This window comes from Schistocerca serialis, chromosome 9 (genome assembly GCF_023864345.2).
Source record: "Schistocerca serialis cubense isolate TAMUIC-IGC-003099 chromosome 9, iqSchSeri2.2, whole genome shotgun sequence".
Classification (NCBI taxonomy): Eukaryota; Metazoa; Arthropoda; class Insecta; order Orthoptera; family Acrididae; genus Schistocerca; species Schistocerca serialis.
In genome coordinates, this window is record NC_064646.1 from 417,312,926 (window position 1) to 417,325,879 (window position 12,954).

At 38.7% G+C, this 12,954-nt stretch overlaps 1 pseudogene; it reads right to left on the reverse strand.

Annotated features, from left to right (window-relative positions):
* The window catches only part of LOC126419662 (protein HIRA-like), a 356,219-nt pseudogene that overhangs the window by 64,592 nt on the left and 278,673 nt on the right, over nt 1–12,954 (reverse strand).

Below are 12,954 nucleotides of genomic sequence, written 5' to 3' on the forward strand. Positions count from 1 at the left end.
TAAAGTGGGAAAATACATGGCAATTTAGAAATTTTACATAAGGGAACAAACAGGTACACTTTAAACATATTGCAAGGAATGGAAATCTTTGTTCACAGTAAGAGAGAGCCACAACACTCACTGAAAGAACGAAACATCACATTAAACTGGTATTTTGACATCTTTCAAGAAGGCAAATATGGCAGACCCATGTTGGAGCTCATGCTTACCTATCATCATTGGTACCATTTCACCCACGAGAGGTATCATGTAGCCATGAGACCACTCTCAATATCCCAAGTAGTAAACATGGTACCATGAGTTGACGATGGTACTACTGTCCAACATTCCTGTTAATTTAAGTATCTCAACCCCTCCCTATTTATACAAATAAAAAAAAGTTTTTATGACTGTCTAGTATTCTTATTTTAGGTACATTTAGCTTTTACATTCTGTTGCATAGCAGGCTGACTCCTGGGGTGTACATACAAATTTTTAAAGTTGTGACTTGACACAGACGGCACATCATCAGAGCTGGCTCATATATGTCACAAGCAGTATCTGGGGCACAGAAGCAATTGTATTGAATCATATTATTCTTTTCTTTTCTTTTCTTTTCTTTTCTTATATATAAGCTATATGTAAACTGAATGAATTACACATGCAGCCAAAAGCAAATTAATGGGTTGTTTTATGCAAGGATAATGTTTTGATAATTGTTCAATACCTGTATGAAACAAAGTAAGAAATATGCTCTTCAATCATTAATTCATGTATCTTCATCTTTTTGTTTCAGAAAGTGGTAGCATACAGACGTATGCTTGGTTCTGTCGTACCAGCATCATTAAAAATGTGTATTTTAACCACTCATTAAAATATTACGATAAATTATTAGAAAAAGAATATTTGCTCACACAGTTAAGAGTTCAAATCCTCTGTTCATCATTTCACTTGCCGCCAAGATCCTGCATCAAGAGATTTGGTGCAGACAACAATAAATCACACAGTATCCGAAAGAGCATTCCTTTCTCTAGATGTCACAATCAAGGCTACACACAATGGAATTAATGTGAAGATCAACAATTTCAATGGTTGCAGTGATTATCTGGTACCGCTTACTACTGGAAGCAACAGTATGTAATGCAAATTAAAGGTCTGTTAATATTGTTAAAAGTTAAAGTTTACCCAAGATTATGCACATATTCATAAATTATCTTCAAAGTTTTTCCAATTATTCACACAATTATTAATCCATTTCCACATCTGCACACATACCTATTCAGAATGCACTGTTCCAGAAGACTAGGCACCACATTTCCACACTGAGCCGAGCCATAATTAATACATGCAAATAATGCAGTATGACAGCACCTAATGTGTTACTCTGTGAGTCTTGCAATATGGATCCATAATATGTAACATCTAAGCTCAGCTTATTCACGGCATTATTGCACTGAAGAAAAATATGAAGGCAAGGGGAACTGACAATAACTGAGACACCATGTTGGGAGCAAGTCTGCTATCATCTCCAGATAATGAGAGCAAATGACCATATCACCAGCCTTGATGACATTATGTCCAGCTTAAATACGACCATTTCAGAAAGCCTCAGTCTTGATGTGTGGTGATCCCACCTGCATCTCTGATTACGAAGGAATGACTTTCTCGCTATTTACAGGATGACTCAATTGGTGAATCGTAATGTGCTGACTGCTGCCAAAATAAGAGACCACATTCAGACAGCTGCAACTGCTGTATGGTCATTTCTGTGGTACAAGAAGATGTTGGCGAGTCTGAGGCTTCCCCTGGGGAAGGGTTATTCAAGTAACAGCAAATTACCACCTACAACATGTTGGGCAACACATTCTCAGATGTTTTTGGACTTCCGCCAGGACTGTGCCACCCAATGGGCACATCTCTCGCAAAGGTCTAAATTATTGTGCACAATGTTCTGCAATGTAGTTAATCTAATATTTAGAGTACCTTCAATGCCACAAATTGTGAGATGAGGATTGTCTCCAATCATTTTCCTCGCAGAATCCGTGTTTTCTTGGATCACTGCCACTGCTAGGTGACCAGGACAAGGTTCATCTTCAGGAGACTCCCTACCTCTTGAAAGCTTATGAAATCAATTTCCAGATTGGCCCTAGACTCACCGTAACGGACAAGGTTGGAGATCTTCTGCATTCAACTTCTTTTTTTGGCCACTGCATGAAAATTGTGGCACGATAGAACCATCTCGCCTTGTGTCAGACTCGCTCAGCACTGCATGCATCTTCATTCGCCTTCACAACATGGCTTGAAGTCCAGTGGGCACATGCTCCAAGGTCAAAAAACAATGCACTTTAAAACTGAAATAATCCCACTGTTGTGAGATTCCAGTTTCAGAGCTGCTAAAAAACTTTCTGCAAAGCCCTCATAGTACCGCCTTCCTGGCTGTACACTGTGCTGCTGATCTGTGCCTAGGCTTCCTCCTTTAGAATGTCTGCCATTCGTGATATCCTGTTGGCACCTGCTTAAGTGCACAATCATCTTTGAGAGTGCTGGGGTGCACCACACTAATTGCCAGTGAGCCAAAGTAGGCTTGCGCCTACAGATTCCTATTCCAGTTACCTGCCTGACATGGCCACTGGGTCCTGACCTACACAATGGCTGTAACCAAGAAAGCTGTGTGCCTGCATTCCTTGTTGCACTCTGGTATGTGACTCAGCAGGTCTTCCACACCACCAGACAAGACAATCAGTACTGTAAACTCACAAGTAATAAACATGTTTCCAGACACTGCTGTTTCAGTGACGCCTTAGGATGCATGACAGCCACCTCCTCCAGTTCCCGAGGTTGACCACCTGCACCACTAGTGTGACCACCTCACATATTTAGCTTCCATGACCATTATAAATCCTGATCCAAGAGGTAACTGCTACAATACTTAAAAACACTGCTGCTTTTCATAAAATTGTGTCATATTTTAAAGTGGTTCCACTGCCATACTAGTCCACAGAATATTTTATTACATTTATATATTTTGTTTATTTTATAGAATATGACTGTATACCTAATACTAAAACTTTAGATTCTACATTTGAAAGCATTTCTGTTCTAATGCTATTTAACAACCACAGCTAGTTTTACTTCAAGCAGCCTAAATTACTAACAGTGACACTAGTCCATGATACTCCTGTACGCTAGAATTTTTGGTAAGTTATTTTGTTTTTGCTATCCTTTTAATACAGTATGTCTCACTTCTATATACAGGATGGTCCAGGAGGACATCTTTGTTACTTTGAAACATCTCTCCTATTGAATAAGGCTCATAGCTCTTAAGGTACACATTTTAGAACCCATGCTTACTGGACATTTTTTTATTGTTTTGGTCCACACTATCACTTCTCAAAATATGGAAAGCAAAGAGTTTGCAGTAGAAGATATTTGTTTTACAGTATTGAAAATAATCAAATGCTCACAGCTCTTCAAGGTATGCATCTTTGAGCCCATGTTTACTTGACCTTTTTTGCTTCTAATGATAGTTCTCATCATATTCCCGAATATTTTGTGCTATATAAGATAACCATTTCACATTGCCCCAGTTTCTGAAGATGTGTGTTTGTGTGTGTGTTTTATGCTAACAGATCAATGTAACTAACTTGGAAACAGCAGCACTTTAAACAATATACATTGCTATTGAAGGGGGAAATTAAATGGAACAAATTATGACAGTTACAATATGCACAAAACCCAATATTACATGATTTTCCCTGCAAGATATTGCTGACAAAATTTTTATGAGACACAACTTTAGCTCACAATTGTTACTGTATAGCAGTCGCTTGGAATAATGAACTCCTCTTTCAAAGCACACTCTTCCTCCTGCAAAGTTCTTATTTATGACAACTGGAATAAACATTGTTCAGAATATGATTATCAGTGGCAGGGGTAAAACACAGGGAGCGAAAAGCTATTTACAATTTGTACAGAAACCAGATGGCAGTTATAAGAGTCGAGGGACATCAAAGGGAAGCAGTGGTTGGGAAGGGAGTGAGACACGGTTGTAGCCTCTCCCCGATGTTATTCAATCTCTATATTCAGCAAGCAGAGAAGGAATCAAAAGAAAAATTCGGAGAAGGTATTAAAATCCATGGAGAAGAAATAAAAACTTTGAGGTTCGCCAATGACATTGTAATTATGTCAGAGACAGCAAAGGACTTGGAAGAGCAGCTGAATGGAATGGAAAGTGTCTTGAAAGGAGGGTATAAGATGAACATCAACAAAAGCAAAATGAGGATAATGGAATGTAGTCGAATTAAGTCGGGTGATGCTGAGGGAATTAGATTAGGAAATGAGACACTTAAAGTAGTAAAGGAGTTTTGCTATTTGGGGAGCAAAATAACTGACGATGGTTGAAGTAGAGAGGATATAAAATGTAGACTGGCAATGGCAAGAAAAGCGTTTCTGAAGAAGAGAAATTTGTTAACATCGAGTATTGATTTAAGTGTCAGGAAGTCGTTTCTGAAAATATTTGTATGGAGTGTAGCCCTATATGGAAGTGAAACATGGGCGATAAATAGTTTGGACAAGAAGAGAATAGAAGCTTTCGAAATGTAGTGCTACAGAAGAATGCTGAAGATTAGATGGGTAGATCACATGACTAATGAGGAAGTACTGAATAGGATTGGGGAGAGGAGAAGTTTGTGGCACAACTTGACTAGAAGAAGGGATCGGTTGGTAGGACATGTTCTGAGGCATCAAGGGATCACCAATTTGGTATTGGAGGGCAGCATGGAGGGTAAAAATTGTAGAGGGAGACCAAGAGATGAATACACCAAACAGATACAGGATGTAGGTTGCAGTAGGTACTGGGAGATGAAGAAGCTTGCACAAGATAGAGTAGCATGGAGAGCTGCAACAAACCAGTCTCAGGACTGAAGACCACAACAACAACAAAGATTATCTGAAGTGTTAAACTAAACTATTTTGCAAACAACATTTGTATACCATCAAAAATTCTCAAAAATATACCTTAAATCACATAGATGGACAAAGAAATTAGGGGTAACAGTTTGTTTGAATGAGGATATCACGTGCAACATTTGTGGAAACACAAAGATAGTATACAACTGATGATACAGTATGAATTCGTGTTCCCAAGTCTTTCACTAAAATTCAAACCATAATGTAAAAACTAGAAAAGTGACAGTAAAACATATTATTTACAAATGGAGAGATTATGGGTAATTAGCCAACTTTTTCTTACAAATTATGAAGATTTTCACTTTCTAGAAAGATATCAAATTTTTAAGTAATAGTGCCCTTAAAATTATATCAAAAATTATTATGTAACTGATTTGTAATAAACCAAAGTTCTAATCTTGCTGAGGAATGGTAGAATGTCATCATCGAGCACTTTGTGAAATGGTAAGTACATAAGTGCACTGTTAAGTATGAATTATGTCCGCAGCTCGTCGTCTTGTGGCTAGCATTGCTCCCTCTGGATCAGGGGTCCCGGGTTCGATTCCCGGCTGCGTTGAGTATTTTCCTGCCTGGGGACTGGGTGTTTGTGTTGTCCTCATCATTTGATCATCATCATATGTGACTATGGATAGATTGGACTGTGTAAAAAAATTGGACTGTGTAAAAATTGGGACTCTGTATAGGCGCTGATGACTGTGCAGTTGAGTGTGCCAAAAAACCAATCATCATCATCATCATCATCATCATCATCATCATCATCGTAAGTGTGAATTATACTACTTTTCTTTGCTTTCTGGTTGTAATTACACTCATGTTCACAAATTAAGGATAACTGCAGAATGTGGTGCCCCACAACATAGCACTACACAAAACTGGCACTAATAGCATAGGCACATAAGGAACACACATGACACAGATCTGCAAGTCCACGGTACTGGTGATAAGTTGAGAAAACTGACCCGAAACACATGTGCTACTAGATGCCACTGTTTCCTGCGCATGTACCCCGATATCAGTATGGGATATGATCACCATGCACACGTACTCAGGCCGGACAACAGGTTGGCGTACTCTTGATCAGGTAGTCGAGCAACTGCTGGAGTATAGCCTCCGATTCCTGCACCAGTGCCTGTCGGGGCTCCTGAAGTGTCATAGGAGTTTGAAGACGTGCAGCCATACGTCGACCAAAATCATCCCAGATGTGCTTGCTGTTGGAACAGGCAGGCCACTCCATTCGCCTGATATCTTCTGATTCAAGGTACTCCTCCATGATGGTAGCTCGGTGAGGCCGTGCATTATCATCCATCAGGAGGAAGGTGGGACCCACTGCACCCCTGAAAAGGCGGACGTACTGGTGCAAAATGACGTCCCGATACACCTGACCTGTTACAGTTTGTCTGTAAAGACATGCAGGGGTTACGTGCACCAATCATAATCCCACCCAACCATCAAACCATGACCTCCATACATGTCCCTTTCAAGGACATTAAGGAGTTGGTATCTGGTTCTTGCTTCACACCAGCTGAAAACCCAGTGGGAATCACTGTTCAGACTATATGTGTACTCATCCATGAACATAGCCTGGGACCACTGTTTCAATGACCATGTACTGTGTTCTTGATGTCAGGGTTTACGGGCTCTCCTGTGACCAGGGGTCAGTAGACTGCACCTTGCAGGTCTAGGGGAAAATAAACCATGCCTGTTCAGTAATCTATAAACTGTGTGTCTGGAGACAACTGTTCCAGTGGCTGCAGTAAGGTGCCGAGCAAGGCTACCTGCAGTACTTCGCAGCTATCTGTGGGCACTGATGGTGAGACATCAGTCTTCTTGTGGTGATGTACACTGTGGACATCCCGTACTGTAGAACCTGGACACATTTCCTGTCTACTGGAATCATTGCCATAATTGTGAGATCACACTTTGTGGCACACAGAAGGCCTGTGCTACAACCTGCTGTGTTTGACCAGACTCCAGTCGCCCTAGTATTCTACCCCTCACAATGTCATCAATATGTGCTCTTTGAGCCATTTTCAACACACAGTCACCATTAGCATGTCTGAAAACGTCTGCACACTTACTCGCTGCACCGTACTTTGACGTGCACCAACACACCTCTGCATATGTGAACTCCTGCCAGCACCACCGTGTGACGACCACAAGTCAAATGCACTACACGGTCATACCCTGAGGTGATTTAAACCTGCAAATCGCTCACCAGAGCGTTGTTTCTCCATGTATCAGCATTATCCTTAATTTATGAGCATGAATGTAGATTATCAACCTGTTAGGCTCCACTCTGTGTGTGTGTGTGTGTGTGTGTGTGTGTGTGTGTGTGTGTGTTTTTATCACAAAAAGCGACACATTCCTCTGATTTGTGACTTTTTAATGTTTAGTTGAGTCATGATAACTATGAGCAATTCACAAGTAAATTTACTCTCAGACAATGAAAAGACAGCATCAACGTTTTGCCATCACAAAGATAGGATGGACTTCTTCACATGGAACCCTGCCTCAGAATCTCCACAACAACTCACTGTATTTACTCGAATCTAAGCTGCACTCGAATCTGAGCCGCACCTGAAAAATAAGACTCAAAATGAAGGAAAAAAAAAAAAATTTCGCGAATCTAAGCCGCACCTGAAATTTGAGACTCGAAATTCAAGGGGAGAGAGGAGTTTTAGGCTGCAGCTCCAATTCGAGACAAAGTTGATCCATTGTAATATGAGACACAATTTAGATTGAATGAATGACGGTACAGCTACAGCAGTTTGGTTCGAGTCGTAAGCTTAGCAGTTAAGCTTTACCAGGTAGCCATTGTTATGCATCAGGTGCTCCATCCGTATTTATACGGGTACTCTTCCTTTATCACGTACTTCATCTGGTTTAAATTGATTGCTTATTTTTCTTTGATCTGATAAGTGCCATTCTCTTTGTTATTGGTGTTTACGTTACTCTAAGCTGAAAATGCATTATTGTACTGTGTCATGCACTGTTTGTCGCTTTCTGATAATGTGGCTTGGCTTGCTTTTGTGCACACTACCGCCACTTACAATTAAAAAAAAAAGAGAGAGGAATTGTCTCATTAGCGAAACAATGGCAAGAGACTGCTATTTGTTGTTACTTACACTGCTGCTTTCTTTGATAATGATCAACAAGAATCAAATAATAGACAGCGTATGATAAAAGGTGTTCTGAACGAGAGTTTAGCAAAAATTTTTCTCTGTTTGAAAATCTTAGCAGACACCTCTTTAGTACATTACACTCTGCACTGAAATTAGAGTCATCTTAGATTTAAAAATCTAGTCAATTGCTGTGCTTCGTTTCTGACTGTATCACTATTAGGCATAAGAATAATATGAATATAAACATGACATGATATGTATATTCTTCCGCATTTGCTGTTGTCTCACTCTAGTTTCGTAGTTTATTAAGCAGGCAGGATTTAAATGAGTTGGCAGCAAACATGAAAGAATACATGGCAAAATGTTTATATTCATATTATTCTCATGGTGAAGAGAATACTGCATGTGATTCACAATTCATAAAAGTTCCTATAAGGACCCATCTCTTCTCACAGGTAGGATAAAATTCAGAACGTAGAGTTGGCCATATTTTGTCAAACATCCCAAACAGTCTTGCCAGTCAGATTTTCGTAGTACATTGAAATGCTGCTACATTCGAAGATGGACAATACGGAATTTGTATTTACTTCGTTGGATAACGTATGAAAATGCAGTGGTTGAAGGTGCTCGTCTCCCACCCTTTTTTCTTTTTTTTTTTTTTTTTTTTTTTGCAGTGAATTCGAGTAAATACGGTACATCTCTGCCCTGAAGAAGTTTTCACACTCTATATTAGCACAAAAGACTCACTTTTTCCCTCACTAGGACACATCTACACAGGAATTATATGATCTTATTTGTGTTTTCAAAGCAGATAGTAGATGAATTGGAGACATAAATCTCGTTAATGTCAGCTCACGTGGCACCAAAACACTATAGTATTTCAAGTGCAAACTCTCTTTTACTTTAGTTAGGAGAACGATAAGTGCTTCAACAAATCTGACTTTAGCTATTTAGGGGTTTTATCACTCTCTTAACAACTCTAACTTCATTATTTTTTGTTGAGTTAATGGAGAGACATAAGTCATTAATAATGGCACCTTGAACACAAAGTAAGGGAAGCAGAACAGTTGACAGCAACTGTAGCAAGTTTTGACACAACTGTGCATCTTCTATGAGACCTTGGAGCTCATTCTTAGGGTTCCGTATCGTAATTCGTAGAAACAGAATTCTAAGAGGAGCATTTTGTTGTCCAGCTGTCTGTTAAAACCCCCTCTCCTCTCAGGAACAATTAGATGTATCATGTTGAAATTTTATGTCAAATACTAAGGTCTATGGATCCTCCTCTCCTTGACACAGCTAAAAAGAATCAACGAAACTCAAATAGACAAGCAAGCACTCACAAAGAGACTGTGCAAAATGTAACCTCCAACATGTGCAATCCAGTTGTGCAGATTAACTGAGAGTACAGTGAGTGAAAAATAAACCAACACTGAGTCTTTAACCAAATGAATGTCAGACAGTCTATATTACTCCCATCAAAATAATGAGCCCTGACATTGCTTGGATTCTGAGGAACAGTACATTGTGTGTTTTAACTAGTTTTGGTATGCACTAAATGACTAATTTTTACCCATGCACATTACAATACAATGAGTTACAGCTAGTACTTGTTACTGAATATCAAATGTTTTTTGGAATACTGAACTCCCTTTATATAGCCCCCATTTCCTCCTGTAAAGCTCTTATTTATGACACAACTGGAATAAACATACCTAATTAGATATACGATTATCTTATATGTTTAACTAAACCATTTTTTGGGTAAAGACTTATTTCATGTTCTTCATTTAGTTATAATTTCAATTAACAAATAATATACTTAGAAAATAGTCTTAAGATTGTTCTCAGCCAATCCTCTGCAACTGTAATGAAATATTAATGTGATGCTACGGTACCTGTTTTCAAATCAAGCAGATGGAGCATAGCATCTTGGCACGCAATAGCAATAACCTGGTTATTGGCAGCTACTCCAGCTGCCGGAGAACCCAACACAGCCTCCCAGTCTGGTGGCTGTTCAGTGTCTGCTACACTGCACACACAGACCCATGTCAGTGGACCATGTGGAGTGTTGAGAGCACCATTCGATACTTCTAATCGTTTACACCCTCCCAACAGCTGGAAACATAATTGTTAGGTACAGTACAAATAATTAAATGGAATTAAATCTTTATCTCAGACATATGAAAATGCGAATTTATGAACGCTTGTCAATGAAAGAGAGATTAAATTAGCAAATTGGGTGTAGAATGAAATTTTGTTTACGATTTCAAGAGTGATGCAGTAAATTCCTTACCAAAAAGATTGAATTACAGGGGAAACTGCTTGAAACAATAAATATGCAGCATTTAAGGATAAAACAGGACCCTCAATTTTTACACAGAAGTAACTCCATTCTAATTACAAACAATGATTAAATGAGTAAACTCACTATGCTGACTCACATGAAAAATACAAGTATTGTGTACTTAGGCTTTACCACATTAAGCAGCACATATTTCCTGTATTTATCGGCTGAACAGACCATAGCATCCAATTAAAAATGGTTCAAATAATGGATTTGTAGGATGTTGACTAGTGATTTTGGCAAACTACTCACAGATCCCAATGATTCCCTCACTGCCTTAAAGGGTTCATGACTTTTTCCATGTCTCACATGTAAGTGCTATAGAGACAGAACGTTTAGCAATAGGTGAATATGTTAGACCATATTTGATAAATAGTCGCATGTTATGTTGTATTGTTAGAGGAGACAGACAATCTAAGATAGTCATTCCCTTGACACAGTCCCTTATTTCTTTAAATATTACCATGAGTGCCTATTGGGAGATCACCTGTTAATACATTATTAGCAATGGTCCCCATATTATATGTTTACCCCACACAGCCACTCCCTTGCTCCTTTCAAATAAACATCTTTATGCCTCAGTTCTATGCAAAGTATTGGTGTGAAAGTACCGAGTCTTTTCTTAATTTGATGATACACCATTTGCCTTTAATCATCTGTTAATGTTATCAGATATTCCATAGGTTGCCTTTTCCCTCAAGGCAATGGCACAATAAAAATTCCTATACTTGCATCCTCAGGAAAATTTTATATGTGTTTAAGAAACAACAAAGGTCCAAAAATAGAACTCAGTGCTACACCATTTCTAATAGCTTCAAATTCTAAGTGGTTATTATTATGTGATGAATGTGGATGTAATACACACAGCTTACTTTTCCTACAGATACCATGTAAGTGCGCTCTTGAGAGAAATTTTGGAATGAACCACAAATATGTTGCACTCAAGGTCAGTACACAAAGGCTGGGGCATCCGTGTTAGTTATGAAGTCACCATGTAGGGGCTAAAGCTGATGAAACACTGTAATTTTGTTAATGGAGTAAGCAGTTCCTTCTGGACACTCAGTGCCACTTTTGGGGGCATATTTTTGAACCAGGAACTGCATTTTTATGTCTACAAATAAATTATGTACATTATACACTGGGCCAATAGTGTTATTTATTTAGAGGAAAATCACGTCTTCCCAAACACTACAGGTATAATGTAAAAACTTTCCCACAAAATCTGATGCGATAAAAATAGATGAATGCTAGTATAGCACTCTTGATGAGTAACAATTGCATCATTGCTGTATATTACTAATGTTGTCTTTCTGTAGAGAAATTTGTACATTCAAACATTACATTGGGGCTACTTGAACGTGAATAATGTCCAAGATATTGCTAAAAAACATTTTGTGTGTACAACAGATATTTTTAGGACACTTTAACATTTAGTTCCTCCTAAGCTAACATTATTAGGTCACTTCTATACGGGAGCTGTATTGAGTAAAATTTTACTTCATCCCTATTTTTATAGAATAAAGTGTATGCTATAACTTTACAAATAAAGTTATGGAAGCAAGGTAAATAAAATAAATTTTCAGAAATGTCACTTTCTTGAGATCATCTCCTTCACTATGTGCTGCAATTCAATTACATATTCAACCTCCTATAATCACAGTAATTCAAAAGGATCCCTATGCATTTGGTTCTTACATGGAATGACTCCACAGCTAGAATTGAGTTACACATAACTCAGTCAGTGACAACAGCATATTTGAGCATTTGTACACATATGGTAGCTTCAGTCAAAAATATATGATTTCATAGCCTCTTGACAAATTTCACACTGCTTTGTGATGCCCTCTAGTGTGAGAAGGCAAAACCTGGCTGCAGATTTCTAGAGCTGCATTTTTAGGACTCCCCTGATAGATCAGGGTTGCACTACACAAAGGAAGCCGCTACACGCATAGATCAGTACTTGAGGAGTGCACATGAGGTCTTTTTAGACTAGATGATAGTTTGAGGTGCTCTGATGAATACTCACCAGTCGATATGCAGCAAGAGACATCATACCGTGTTCAGACTAAAGACACATTGACTGTCAAAATATTATCAGTGAACTGTCAAAGTCTTTGTAATAAAGTTCCTGAATTTACTGCCCCCCTGGAAAGTCCTGTGCTAAAATTATTTTTGGGACTGAGAGCTGGCTGAAACCCGAAGTGGAAAGTTCTGAAATATATTGTGCGTCATTGAGGGTACATCAGAAAGACAGATTACAGGCCACGGGAGGGAGAGTGTTTTTACTGGCCACCCGATTCTGCTGTGACAGTTTTAGAATCATTCAAAGAAAGTCTATGGTCAGTAGTGCGTAAATACCCAGATCATGTAGTACTATTCGAAGGCAACTTTAACTAACCGAGTATATACTGGGATGTATATACTGGGATGTCTAAGGATTCATTGCTAGGGGGGAGGTAGATAGTCATGTGAAATATTTTTGAACACATTTTCTGAAAACTGTCTTGAGCATGCTATACACAATGGAAATATTTAAGACCT